The following is a 15426-nucleotide window of genomic DNA, read 5'->3' on the forward strand; positions in this document are numbered from 1 at the left end:
AGCTACTGCACAATGATCCCAAGCACTGAATTCTTTGGAAACAATGTAGAAGCATATTCATGGAAGCTCTTCACAGCTATAAAATTAGTATCTGTGCTTTTATAATACAAACCCTTTTTTTTTTCCAGGTGTTATGTCCTGCCTATAAAAATTTGCTTGGTTTTGAAACATATTACAGAGTGCAAGAGCCTATCTGGAGTTCTAAGTCTCCTGAATACCACTTATAATTTAAGCTACATTACGTGCATTTTTAAGTTGCATATTGTAAAACACAGTTCATGACTTTAAGATAAGTTTTGTTCTACAAAAGATTTCAAAGAAACAAACAAAGATGGCAATGGAGAATATCTTCAAATTAGATGGAGAATAACTTTTAATTTAAGCCCGGATTTACCCCATTTAAGGCACTTAATTGAAGTGCCTAAATTTAGAGCTTAGTTTCTCTGTGCTCCCTCTAAAATCAAAGAAATGATAGACACATTTCCAAAGAATACATCATGTCTGGACTGCTATTTAAAGATGTCTTTGCTACTGTTGAGAGAGCTTAGCATTACTAAGTTCCCATCATAGGTCTCTCAGGTAAATGTAATTCAGGCAGAGGAATTCAGGCTAATTATTTATAGTTATGCTCCTATTAATTGATAGCCTTGCTTCTAAAATAAATGAATTGATATAACAGAGAGAATCTATGGGATTCTGTAAACAACATAATATATTGTCATCTGTGGTATAAAATATGATGCACTACAAACCAGCAGCTGTGAAGAGAAACTGTAATGGGTGGCACTATTTAAGTCCCTGTTCTGAAAAGGACTGCATGGCATTTGAAATATTAACTAGTAGAAGGAAATTCAGTATTGAACAGCCATGGAAAAAACTATTCACAATTAAGTTAAGAGAGAACAGTTCCCTGAGAGGATGAAAACATAAGTTGCCTCATCAGAACCCTTCTGCCCTATAAATCAACTGTTTTAAATCCAGTGAATAGATATGCAAATGATAAGTTCTCCAGACATAATCTGTATACTGTGTATATATATATTTTTCTCATCTTCTCCTTTGCAGCTGCTAAATGCTAAAACACTAGAGAAAAAAAAAATGCTTTCCTAAAAGCAATTGCTATGAATCAGATGAATCAGTAATAGTCATGTTAAATGATTCTGAATGAAAACATAATCTTTCCTATTACAATCATAAGGGAGATGAAAAAGAAGCTGTCTATATTACAGTATGGGACACACTATGGAGAAGTCTGACAATACCCTATAACAAGCCATATCTTAGTAAAAGCTCTCCTGTCTCCAATGTCATTGCTAGTAGCACTCACATATTTAAATACGATCTGTTTGTTCTTGATTTCTTTTGAATTATAAAGTGAGAAAATGTTAATAGTAGCTTATCTGTAGAAGTCTGACTATCTTGTATTTCATGCTGGGAGTAACTCAGAATTGTACTGAAATTCAATTGACAGAGTTGTCATGGAATTATTTCTGGAGCTGCTTCTGATTAGACTAATATTCTTATTTGCTTTCTCTTCTCATTGTAAAAATGTGCAAACTACGCCAAAAATATTGTGCCCTATGCAAACTCTGTATGCCTTGTTAAGTTATACTTTACTTAAAGAGTTTCAGTAATGCCTATAAGGTTCTCTGTGCAGTTCTAATTATAACAGCCCTCAAAAGAATCAGAGTTCATACAAATTTCCAGATCCAAAAGTAGTCTAAGTAAGTACCTGGGAGGCCAGATCAGCCTCGAAGGAGCTTATGTAGTGTAGAAAACAAATTATACCTTCAGCTTTACTTGCTTACTGTATTGGAAAATATGAATGTATTAACACATTGCCCAGATCTGAAGCAGCTCCACTTACTAATAGCTGTGAGTAGGAGCACAGTTTAGTCCTTAATTCATATATTTATCTACACAACATTAGCACCCAGTCGTACCAGTGAAAGATCAATGCTTTATTCTACAAACACAAGGGAAAGGAAGGCCTTTGCTAAAGAAAACTTAAAATGTAATTGTGTACGTAATAAGTGGATATCATAGCAGCTAAGAAAAGAGAAAAAATAATAATAATGGTCATTTATATAACTCACATGTTACTTATACATAATACATGTAAAAATCTCTGTTGGCCAGCTACTGTGCAGCTGTAAGCTTTAACGTAAAAGGTGGTCTGAATCTAAATATAGAAGTTACATTAAACTCCTCATTTATATATATGAGATGAGAGGGAAAACAGCCTGTGTTTCCCCGCCAGCGTGTCAGACTTGCTGGGCTGCCATGGGGGCATGAGAGCAGAGCATAGTTACTGAGATAGCAATGCAGCTCTTATCTTTGACTGCTGGACAGCCAGGACTTCATTACTTATTGTAGTCTTTTAGTTTACCAGTGGACCCACAAAAAGGGTTTAACGCAAAATAGAAAATCAACAGAAAACTGTACAGGGTGAACTATATGCAAAATCCGAGGTTTTATCCCTGGATAACAACAGAAATAATTCTATTGAAATGAAATTAGAAGTACATATCTTCAACCAGTTCCTCACAGAGCCTCTACCAGCCCATTGTTCCCCAGTGGAAAAAGTGAGCTAACATAATAATTAAACAGATCAGAGATCTGGAAGAAGAACAGAACAAGGAACCTCTCCCAGGTTCCTTCTGCAACTTAGCTGGTGTCTTAGTTGGTGTCACTGTCTGGGAAACTGTGGAGAATTTGTAGGGCATTACCATAAGTACAGTCAATGGCAAATTCAGCTTTAGGCTCAGCCATCAGTACTCAAAAGTAGGATTCAGGTCGAAGTCAGATTCAACTGTAGCTCAGAATAAAAATGTCCCCAGGGGATCTAGGGGTTTTTTTGAAATCAGGCAACAACACAGCACAAGTTTGTGAGCTATGTAGCAATGGAGAGCAATCTTGGAGAAAGCACTGTATCCTTCATGCTTCCCTTGCCCCTTTTACTTCTACCGTCATTTAATATTGCACCTAGCTATACAGTTTTTTGCTATGCTTTGGGATTGACCATGTAACTCTTCCACCAATTGAATTCAACATCTTCCTTACTGTAATTCCATTGACATCAGTAGGAGAAGAGAAAGGAATATGGTCACTACATTTTATATGATTCATAAAAAGTATTTCTCTCATGCAATTATTATTTATTCTTTGAAATGTTATTGTTCACTTTTACCATTAGAGGGCTGTATTGTTTATTACTTTTTCATCTGTTGCTTATTACATACTTGTTTATATCTGTCAAAAACTGCCTGTAATAACATAAACATGACACATCCAGTAAGTCTGTCTTATCTACTCTCAGGACTGCAATAGAAACACATAAAGCGGAAAGTTTTCCATAAAACTCCTTGGCTGACCTTAGAGGTTATTTCTGTTACTGCTGATGACTCAAGAAATGGTTGTCCTACTTTATCAAGGGGAAACAGAGCCGACTTTTTTATAGTCAGATTGGAGAGGGAGGTCTTGGACAGAAAATCTGTCCTCACTGAGGTCAAGGGGGAATTATGCCACTGAATTCTGTGGGTTCAAGATTTCTCTTCCTTGTATCCTACTCAATCAGAAGTCAGCAAGGAAATCTCCTACCACTAATTAAGGAGGTTAAGATGAAACTTTATGCATAAGTGCATTAATCTGTAAGTATCCAATTCAGGATATATTGCACCTTCCTCTGATGCCTTTGAGGAGACAGAGGAAGAAAGGAAATCATAGCGGTTCTTATATTCTGTCCACAGAAAATCATACTTACCGCTTGGAAAATCTCAATGCCCAAAGAGACCTGCGATGAATTAGTATGGTAAGATAGTTGTTTTTACAAATTAGAATTGTTTATTCTAGAAGAGCTCTAACCAGCTCTAAACCAGAAGAGCTCTAGCTAAGTACTTCCATCAGGTTTTGTCAAGGCAGTGGCTTAGGCCGCTTAACCACTATTAAGGCATATTTTCTGACCATTTGGAAGTACAAATGCTTAAATACTATGATTGAATTATAACTGTCTACTTGACAGAGGGAAATTTTTGCACAGTGGAGTTAGCAGGGATGTTAATTAGAATTAGAAACTTTATATATACATTTAAAATCAGGCTGAAGAAGATACTGCTTTCCAAAATTACCCGAATGATGCAGTGCCAAATCCAACTCTGTACCAACACCTGGTTATATCAAAAGACAAAAATATTTGATACTTGTCATTATAGTGAGCTCACTGGGCTTTGTTAACTGACTTATCTCGCGCATCCAGATTAGAAAATGTCATATCATTGACTGATTGTTCTTTTGAGCAGTCAGTATCAAAACAGCACTCCATTATATAGCTGGTCTTCAGGGGACATTTTCACAGACATAAATGGCGTGCAGACCCTTGCCTCCCACTGACTTTCATTTACTATAATACAAATTGTTTCAAAGGTTAGGGAGATTAAGGGCTCTGATGCTATATATCAGGAGAAAATTCTATCAAAAATCCTTGTTAACCAGGAAACAAACATGAAAGGTTATGATAACTCTTCATGAATAAAGCTATGTTCACAATTCAGCAGATCATTTAAAGACATGGTTAAGTCCCTCTGAGTTCAGTAATGCATTTTAGGAGAACACAGTAGCCTTCTAGAGAGTCACAAATGTTGGAAAATCTAGAAGTTCAAAACTGGTACTCTTCATCAGACTAAAAGAAGAAGACAAAGGAAAAAAAAAACAGTTACTGAAAACACCAATATATCTGGTATAGCCAGAAGGAAAGTTTGCTCCTTAAAAGTTCTGCTTTACTGTTTTTGCATTCTAGTCAGGGTCCCTGACACTTCTTTGCCCCTCACATTTGGGAGGGAAGGTAGGTGTGCATAGAAATGGCATAATAGGCATATGGGTCTCCTATGAGGGCTTTGAGAAACTGGCAGAAGAAAGGACACCAAACTACCTTCTGTCCTCTCTGCTTTTTGTTGCTAGACTATGCAGTAAGAAGAACAACTTCCAGAAATTCACCTTCCTGAGATGCAGACCACAACATATTTGCTATGAGCCACAGTATTTATTCTTGTGCACCCTTGCTACCCAAAGTCAGGGGGAAGGACAACATCCAAATAAAAAATCAAGGAATATCCCTTTTATTTTTTACCTAAAGACAAATCTATTTTTTAGCTTGCATTTAACTGACAGCATATCAACATATGGATTAACTCCCTCTTGTCATCATTGGCAAGAATGCTAATGTGTCCTTTTAACACATGTTGTGTCACCACATTACAGACTGTTTGGAGAAAATGTTCATGAACAGTTGATGGAAAAATTCTGCCAGAATTCACGTACACAAATTAATGTTGATTAGTTGGTGGTGACAAAAAACCCCAACACCAACACTTCTAAACTAATAGGGAAAAAAAAAGAAGAATCAAATAAAAAAATAAGAACAATGCTATCATCAGGAAAATGAAAAAAAGTAAAGTATTGGTAAATCTCTTGTTATAATTACATCTACTTTTCTTTAACTACTTTGCATGCATTACCCTATGGCCTTTAGCTTTGAGTTTTAGCCACACATCTGGGTCCCATTGTGCCAAGTGCTATAGGTAATGGTGCTGTGGTAATGGTGTACACATCCACATGTAGACATGCTTTCTGCTCAGAGAGCCTAGCATTAAACTATGTGACAAAACAGATGGACAGAGACAGATGGGAGGAGTAAAGAAAAACAATGAGGTAATGTTTGTGGGTGCACTTGGATTCTGGTCTCAGTACACCAAAAGCCCAGCAATCCCCTTTTTTGTGAGCACCACATCACAGAAGAATGTTAAGAGGTGGTTTGAAAGGGAATAACACACAGCTTTATGGAAGACTGTAGGAAGTAAAAGGTCAGTGATGCTGTCACCCAGTCATGTCTGAATTTATGCAATTGAGAATTTAACTCGTGTAATGAAAATTGGCTTCGTTGACCTGCTGGATGTGGGAAATGACAGTTTGATACTGCAATAAGACATGAAGGACTTGGAAAACTAAAAAAGTAGTTTATGTTTGATGTGACAGAGAGAGGGATGGACTAGGGAAATGACCTTAGCAGCACACAAGTGGAGCAAAACTGCCTTTCACAGGAACAGACAACATGATTGCAGTGCTTCAGTAATTTCAGTGGACAGTAAAACTGCATCTTTGCAGTGCTATGCAAACCCACCACCACCACCACCAAAAAAGAATTTGCTGCACTGAAAATTAGGCTTTGCGTGTCAATGTTAAAAAGTACTCTAGATTAAAGATTAAATCCAGATTACCATCCTAGATGATAAACTATTTGCAACTACAATGATGCAAAAAAGGGATATCTCAGAGGTAAAAGACAAGATGCATTTGTGAGGAAAAACAGACCAGAAAGTATTTCTCTATAGTGAAAACAATAAAAGGGGGAGGAGGGTAGAAAGGGCTTGAGGAAGACAGGAGATGCAGTGAGGTTATTGGAACAACTAAAGGAGTTTGGGAAAAGACAGTCAAGAAACATCTCTGCTTTTAACAGGTGAGTTTAATACTTTTAGGAGAGAAAGACGAAAGGAACACAGAGGCATGCTGTTTGTTCATACTATTCTGGGGAGAGGCTGAGAAGATTATTTGTGGAAAAATGAAATGGTGGCTTCATTGGGGGCAATCTTGAAGATGATGATAAAGGGATTGATGGCTGGGGTGAGAAAATCCATTAAATGGGAGAAGAGTTGTTAACTGAGGAAGCAAAGGCAAAAAGGATGTAATAAAGATTTTGTGGAATTTACTTTGAGTATGGAAACGAGCAAGAGGAAAAGGCACTGCAGAATTTCCTGGGCTTGACTGGTAGCACAGACTTACAGTGGAGCAGAAAAGAAAAGATTTAAGTCTGAAAGAGAGCAAAATCCTGACTAGTAAATTAACAGAGGAAGGAGATGGGGAGGTAAGACAGAAAGAAGGGCAAAATTATACAAAGATAAACTCTAAAGAGTGGGAGGAAAGATGGTTGATGACAAGAGACCAGTAGGTACCTACCTGACCTTAGATGAGCTACATGCCAAAGATGACGTTTGATAAAAAGTACATTAAAAAACAAATATCCCTAGTGATTGCCACTAATAAATGTTGAGGGGTCACTGAACAGAGGACAGACACCTTTTAAACCAGAGTCCTTATGTAAAAGACTGTGTCTGACAGGATAGTAGGCGAACATTGCCTATCACATTTTTGCCTACAGGAGAAGAGAGGGACTCAGTAGGGTATAAAAGCCATGAGTCCAGAAACGCTGCAAAGGTCAAAAGTAAGTTTAGAAAAGCAATGCAAAATTTGTCAGGATGCCAGTATAAGGAGAAGCATGCACTGAGAAAAGGAATAAAAGATACTTTAGAAAAATGTAATTCTATTCAGTGATATTGCAGACCATATGTAACATATAGGAAAGGGATATTTTAAGATGAAATTTCCAAGACTAATCTATATTGTACTAGCAAGTGTTTGTCATCTAAGTATTTCTGGATCTCACATTCATTGCACTAGAGTTTATATTTAGAAAAAAATGTGACTCAGAGGAATTATTGGAATCCAAGGTAGGTATGAAAGTGACTCAAAAGGGAAAAGGTGTGGAAGAAAACAGTCGTACTGAAGCTCCTTGGGGTGAGAATGTGTCTCCCTGTGTGTAATGACCAGTATTTTCAGAAGCAAGCTCTGTCTCTTTTCAAACCCCTCTAATTTGGCCACTATGCTGCACTGTCTAGATGTTTTCAGAACCAATCAATGTCCATGCTTATTTCAAATAATTTCTTCCAATATGCTTTTCCATTGGTACTTGCCTACATTCAGAGTAACCTGCCATTATTGTCCCCAATCACTTCCTCTTTTCTAGTTTTGCATAATGTATATAGCCGTTAAATTATTTTCTTGGGGCACCATATGGAATTTTTGTATAGTTTGCAAATACTGGAAGTGAGAAGAAAACCAATGAGGACGTAGGGTTAAAAGACATCGGTCTGACAATGTTTTGACCATACTTCACAATTAGACACTTTCTTACAAGATTCTTTAAACAGCAGCCATAATGCCTAAATCTTTAGCTTTTGAACATTTCCAAAGACAAATAAGAAGGAAACACTGACCTTCTTCAACCATTTATTCAGCCCTTTGGTTAAAATTCCTATGGCATCTTATTCTCTGCTAGTATTGTAGCACTTGAAAAAATCTCATTCTCAAGACCAATAACAATTCTGGAGCCCCACTTCACAGCCAATCACCTAGGAAAGATCTGTATTCCCTGATTTTAATGATATATGTAACCATATTTTAGAATCATCCTGATTAGGAAAAAAATCCCACACAAATGCCTAAATGCACTTCTAGTGTTGCAGTCTTCTTCAGATTAACAAATATATACATATACACACACACATATATATAAATATATATATAGCAATTGCTCTAAAAGTCATGGAATGAACACTCACAAAAGCTGAACTCCAGTTTGGCCTTTCTGAAAGTTCTGTAGAAAGTAACTCGATCTCTCCTTTCTTATCAGGAAAAAATACAGAATAATAGTTCTCATCTTCAAAGTTACTATAAGAAGAAATTAATGAATGTTTATGAGTCACTTGCATTCTAAAATCATAAGGACTATACAAATAGCAAGCACATTTCCTTGCAGGTAATGGAATGTTTTCAGTGCAACCAGCTGTGAAAAAAAGAGAAAATAAGACAAAAAAGAAATTTAAATGTCTTTCACTACAAAGCTCCAAGCCTTAAAAATACTGTTATCAGGCCCTGATGTTAATAAAGAAAACATGTGTTCCCCATCTTTATGTAAAGATTTGCTTTACATACAAATAGTATGAAAAACGCTCTCAATTTACTGTCTAGTAGTGGTGGATACCAAACCAGCCAAGGCTCAAATTTGTGTCTGAAGGGAGTTTTAAAGCAGCATTAGAAGCATTATATCACTATTTGGTGTTGCTCTCGTCAGTAACTTTTCCCCTGATAATCAAACAAATGAGAAAAAAGCACTACAATCAATAGAAGGAGAGAGAAATACAAATGTGTATTGATATATCAATCTGCAGATTGAAAGCATTAACTGTTAACAGCAATTAGGATCATAAGTCACATGATATTCTGCAAGTTTTACCTCCAGGCCTAGAGCTTAAAAACTGGAAATACAAAGGTAAATTTTTGAAGTGTGTAGTCACATGCCTCCTTGATTTTCCAAAGCACTCAGGACCCAGCAGCTGCTAATGAGATTTATGCCTACAAAGGCAATGTTCGTGTTATCTGGACATCATCTGTTCTGGTGCCAAGTTCTGAACTACACGAGGAGTGACTTTGAAGTGCATTGAAGCTGTGGGCACTCAGAATTTTTGGTAATCAGATCAATGCTTAAATATAGTCTTCAAAGTCAAAGCTGAAACTGTGAGTTTGGATGTGTGTGGTACTGCAACACAGATAGATAGTGAAAATGCCCATTGCCAAAGAAATATTCATTGCCTGTACTGACTCATTATACAGGCAGTATACCAAAATGTGCAGTCTCTGCTATTGGAGGGGAAAATCCTGGGGAGGGAGAAAAATTGGAGATGGAACTGGGTAATAACCACAAAATGAAGTTATGAAGAAAGAAGTTTTGGGAAAGCAAACCCCAGACAATAAAGAGGTGACATTAATATATTTTATGTTTAAATACCTAATTAGAAGCTTTTCAAGCACATAAGTAATTAGAGGTCAATAAGACAGACCTGGCCTGTCAAGTGACAGAGAAAGCTATTGACTGAAGAGGAAGACATCACTGAAATATTAAATGACCACAATTACATTTCCAAGGAAAGGATGTGAAATGGGAAGAGACGATTCCCCTGTAAAAAGGAAAGAGATGTTTTATTCATTTAATGGAAATCAAGTTAATCAAAACATTTTGGAACATAGAACCAAAAGAAAGTAGCAGAGAAGATAGGAAAATGTTAGGTATATTTTAAATCTTTTTTGAAATTTGACACTGCAGAACATATAAATCCATGCCCTTAACTATGCATCCTCTTTTACAAAGGAAAAGCTGCCTGGGAGACAATGTAGAAAACACAGCAGGGTATCAAAAAATCAGTATTACATAAACAAAACTGATGCTTTAGTACACAAGAGAATCAGTCCAATAATAAGCTGTCATAAGAAAAAGGTCATAACAGGGTTTTTTGGATGTCAGGTAGTCTTTTGCTGTTTAACAGCAATTTAATATGGAATTAAGTAAAGATCTTCTTGAGTACCTAATAAATTACTAACTTGTACAGATGAAGAGTTTGAGTTTCAAATCATACTTTGAAAAGAGCAAATTTTACAGTTAGTAGGGCTATTCTAATTTACAGCAGGAGAGAAAATGCCTCTCATTTCAATTCTGAAGTTTGATTTATAAAGTCTTGACTTCTGCAAGAAGTTCTGTATATGATCTTTCAGATACTTCTAATTAAAATACAACAATTCTTTAATAGAAGTTGTTTTAAAATGCAACCAGTTCTTCCAATTTGAGACATAGTATAGTATTTTATGTGTTACAGGAAACTTAAAATGAAAGCTGAATACAACACCTTTGGGTCTAGTAAACTATTTGACTGATAGCTTGGACTTTTAATAAATAAGTACACACTATCTTTGCTTTTCTACCCTTTACAAAGTGATAGGAGACAAGCAATAATTGGAAAGCTCTTTTTACCTACAGAAGAGACAGAGGGCAGATACCTACCATATTTTGAGAACACCTGTTTATTTGAATGCCCTATAATACTGCAACTTTTCAAGGAATGCAAAAGGTCAATTCCATATTGATTATATTGTATGATGGGGACAATCTGAATGTAATGCTTTCTGATGTGCTATATAGAAAGAATTGGTTCTGTGAAGATAAATGTCTACTGTATTCATTTCATGTTGCTTTCTCACTTTCTACTTCAAGCAGCTTCTGGCTGCAGATGTGGCATAGATCTCTATCCATTACTATCTGGAAAATCTGATCTAAAGCTCTGTAAACCTGGAGGCAGCATTCACTAAATTGGTATTAAAACCTGTATGAGGAATTACATAATCCTTTACAGAACATTTCATTTGTCAGTGACCTTTTCAGCAAGGGGAACTAGTTGCTTGTTTGGCATTGATTTTTGCTAGAATAAGCTTCAATACTTGCATGCACCTTTTATCTAACAAGAACCCTGAACTATTTTCCATAGTCTTCTCATATTGCACTATGCTATAGCAAGTAGATGGGTTTAATACAACCAGTATCACTAAGATATATCATTAGTCAACGATGAAAAGTTTTTCATAGGTGCAGCTCATGACATACTAACAGCAGTGTGCAGTGGCAGTAACATTATTTACTTATGAAACTGTTCCAGAAGTGATCTGTTGGATAGCAGCTCCCTGGCTAAAAAAAGAAAAGCAGACACAAGACCTCTGTGTGAGTTTGTGACACACTGGCTTCTGCCAGTGTGTTTTCAGTGCTTTACATTTGATTCTGCAGATTTTTGCTGCTGTTCCCGTGTGAGGTAAGCAGTCAGAGGAAACTAAGCCTGAACTAGGTTGAACAGAGATACTGAGTTAAGAGACATCCTGAACTCATCTTCCACCAAAGGTTCCTCATGTTTGTCACCAAAAGAATAAAAAGCTTATTGAACTAATTGATGGTCTTTGTTACCTGAGACGCTAGATTGTAAGGGATGTTTTATTCCTTCTGAAAATTGTCTGAATGTTCCTGTTTGTGGGACTTCTTTCCCAGAGAGGTCAGAAGGAATGGAAACCCCAGCAACACTCAGAGTTCAGATGAAGACCTTTCTTTTCACAAGAGCGTTTTAGAAATAATAGTAGATAAAGCAGACAGGGGAGAAAGAAGATTCCAGCTACAGTTGAACTATGAGTATTTTTCATCCTTGGGATCTTTACAACTGAAATTACTGATACAGTGTAATGAAATTACATCTGATACGGGGAAATACCCAATAACCTGGAGCTTTTCAGAGGCTGTTATGAAGGAAAACAGATACTATCTTGCAGTTAACAAAGAGTATCTCCAAATATACAGGAAGAATTGCTATGCATGCTTTTTAGTAGCTCCCCCCAAAAGAGAAATACTCCAGTCATTCTCTTGGGCATGTTATGGAGGTCCTTGGGAAAAGGGACAGACACTGGTGTCGCAACACGAAAGGAGTCGTTCAGGATGACCTCCCTCCCCATGGGACCAAGGACCAAGTTCGCGATGCCCTTGGACTGAATTAAGGTGAAATGACACCAGCCAACCAGTTTTAAGATTTATTAACACAAAGATAAGGCATGTGGTCAAATAGGATAATTCAATGGCGAATACTACAACTAGCTAGACAAAAACAGATCTTACCAACATTCAACAAAAGAGCGGGAAAAAGAGAGGAAAAGGGGAAAAGAGAGGGGAAAGATATCACCACCCGGCGTCCCGTTGGTCCTCTTCCTTTGGGAGTCTCGGTGGTGGTGGGGGGGGGGGGGGGGCTCCCGTCTGGTGGCAGGTGGGTCCTCTTCACCCTGGGTTTAAGTTTTGGTGGTGCACGTGCAGTAATTACAACTCGAGCAGGGTCCGACCCTAGGTTAGCTCAGAATGACATGCGTGCAGTGGTTACAGCTCGAGTTGGGTACCTCCGAAGAGGGACCCTGAACAAAGAGATCCCTGGGCAATTATAGCTTTTTCAAATTAAGTTTCCCACCCCCCCACGTGGTAGTTCAGACCAATAGTAATTTTGGGGTCTGGGGTCTCCTGCTCCTTATTGGATCTCATCGTTGTTCCTAGGCAGGCTGTTTCTTTTCTCCCTTATCTTTTCTGTTGCAGTTTCTGCCGACAGATGTGTCTTCCTTTCTCGGGTCCCACCATCATCTCTCAAGGTCTTGACAAAGAGGTGGTAACTCCAGCAATTAGCAGTTTCAGCGGTGCACAGGAATGCAAATTGCTGGTAACTCCCTTATCGTTCCCGCCTGCACCAGCTCTGGGGCCCTTTCTCACCGAACTAGGGAGTGTGGCCTAAGGCTTCAGCAAATTTAGCCACTCATGCCAAGCAAGTTTTATAGAAGTTGTGCTAAAAACAGACAATAATTTACAGTCCAGATCCCAAAGTCTCTGCCTGATTGCGGTCTCGTTCAGTGCAGGCTCGGTGTGTCCCGGGTGGTCGCAGGGAGACCATCTCGGGGGTCACAGCAGCCCAGTCCTGTTTCCGCCAGGGACAGATGGCTTGTTTGGGGTTATGGCCTGCCTGCACCCCATGCACCAAGAAATGTTTAAGGCAAAAAATTCCTTCATCTGTCCACCACAACTGGTTATCAACCCCTGTGAATAAATCTGTAAGACTGTATTCTAAGTGTGGAAGTCCAATTTATTTTGTTAAAATCTTCTTCTAGGTAATTTTATCAAAAGGTTGTCCTCAACCAAGAGTTAGGGAATGGAATCCTCTTGGTAGCTGTTATTGCTATAAAATGAATTTTTGGAGCTCAAAGTTGAAATGGAAGTTCCCTAGATTCTGAGTCAAATGAATACTTATTACAATGCTTTTAGACTTAAAAAGGATTTGCTAACACTATCTAATTAATTCTTTTACTACTCTTTCTTCAAAATCCAAAAATAAAAATCTCTCACTATGGGAAGATAATGTGAAAGAGGAGAGAGGTGAACCAGGAGAATCCATTTTTGAAATACTGTTTGAGTGGTTCTCAGACTGCTTTGCTCCATCAGTCTTTCATTTAGAGGAAAACCAATTGAATGAATAATGCCTGGTCCACAGGTGGTGTGAACAGCTTTAACTCCATTGATTTTACTGAGGCTATAATGTTACATATATGTTACAATCAAAGGCGATTACTCAAGAAATTATGAAGTTCCTCATCATAGACTTCTGCTCAGTTCTAACAAAAATAACTTACTTCCAGTGTTTTAATGGGAACCAATAAACTACAAAGATGACCTTAAAAACAGCTATTATTATTACACTACAAAACTACATTATAACAGCTATTATTATTACACTACAAAACTACATTATAACATTATTGGAACTTCATTTGAATTTTCTGCATTCATTTAGCAGTATTGGATTTGGCATTAAGATTGTTGATTTTTCCCTGGTTTTACAACCCATGTTGTGTTCTTACCTGAGAATTATGTTAGTATTCACTCCAGAAAATATCTGTTTTCCCTGTTAAGGGGTAGATCTCCATTAGTATCTTGTCTCCATGTCAAGATTGTACTGCACTGGAATTACAAATTCAGCTCGAATGGTTTGACATGGTCTCCAAAGTTTAACTAGTTTTGGTAAAGGTGGGTAAATATACCTTAATAAAGTATACTAGTCAGATGAAATAATGTCTTTACACCTGGCGGTAACTCCTGGTGGGTGCTATGATGTCATTTGCACAAGCTCTGCACTGGGAAGCTTTCGTGGTCAAAACCACAATTGTATCCACTGCCTATGGCAATAATTTGAGGGGGCAAGGGGGAATGGAAATATATACTATGAAATCTTCCTCTAATTGTTGAGGAGATCAAGTCAAACTTAAGCCCTTTCTTACACTTTCATCAGTTCCTTAAACACCACTGACAAACAGCGGGGAGGACCAAGGTCAGACACACTTGCCAGGGGCTTGGCAATACCAGAAAGAGGTACCTGGTGGAACAGCAGGCCGCAGCATTACTGTAGCTCTAAACCTTTTGAGAACAACCCATAAAAGATTGCCAGATACTGTTTTTGCTATTCAACAGTTCAGGCTGTCTGATCATGATGTTTTGTTTTTTTCATTTAGCCATACCAAGAGCTTGTATGGTGAAAATGATTGAAAACAGGAAGCTGAAGACTCCAAAGAATGGGAGTTACAGGATTTGGCCAAGTTTTTTTGACAAAGTACCGATGTGACAAAGACTGAGAAGGACCAAACAAGCCAGGAGTAACATTTTAGCAGTGCAGTAACAGAACTGGAAAATACAAGAAGTAACCAAGTTCATTTTCATAACAGAAGAATAAAAAGCACGCAAAAGGAAGTGAATCCCTTCTCATAGAAAACAATGCAGTTTGGGTATAACTGATCTGTATTTCAGTGCAGCAACAGAATGTCTGCTTTAACAATAGACACAATAAAAGAAAACATTAAAGACAAGTAAGTTACTTAGAAAATTAGTCCTCACCATTTCTGAGGTGTTTTTCATTCTACCTGGAACTGATTATATGCAATGTTCCCTATGGTTGCATGTTTCTTCACCAGACAAAAAAAACCATTTATTTCCATGTTTATAAAATGTTATTTTAATTTATTCTATTCCCCTCTTACCTCTTTTCTAATCTGTTTTATACTTTCTTATGCCTGGAAAATTTGCTTTTTTCTCAGTGATCTCTTTCTTCTTCCCATTTCACTCAGTCTTCCTTTCTTCCAGTTAAATAAAGCAAT

The 15426-nt window shown here is 37.5% G+C and overlaps 1 long non-coding RNA gene across 1 annotated transcript in view; it reads left to right on the plus strand.

Moving 5' to 3' along the window:
* The window catches only part of LOC135328765 (uncharacterized), a 56890-nt gene extending 41712 nt beyond the window's left edge, over positions 1-15178 (plus strand). The window contains exon 4 of the long non-coding RNA XR_010389802.1: positions 14788-15178. This is a non-coding gene — a long non-coding RNA (uncharacterized LOC135328765). The remainder of the gene's footprint in view (positions 1-14787) is intronic.
* Positions 15179-15426: the final 248 nt, after the last annotated feature.

This window comes from Dromaius novaehollandiae, chromosome 1, assembly GCF_036370855.1.
Source record: "Dromaius novaehollandiae isolate bDroNov1 chromosome 1, bDroNov1.hap1, whole genome shotgun sequence".
In the NCBI taxonomy this organism is placed as follows: Eukaryota; Metazoa; Chordata; class Aves; order Casuariiformes; family Dromaiidae; genus Dromaius; species Dromaius novaehollandiae.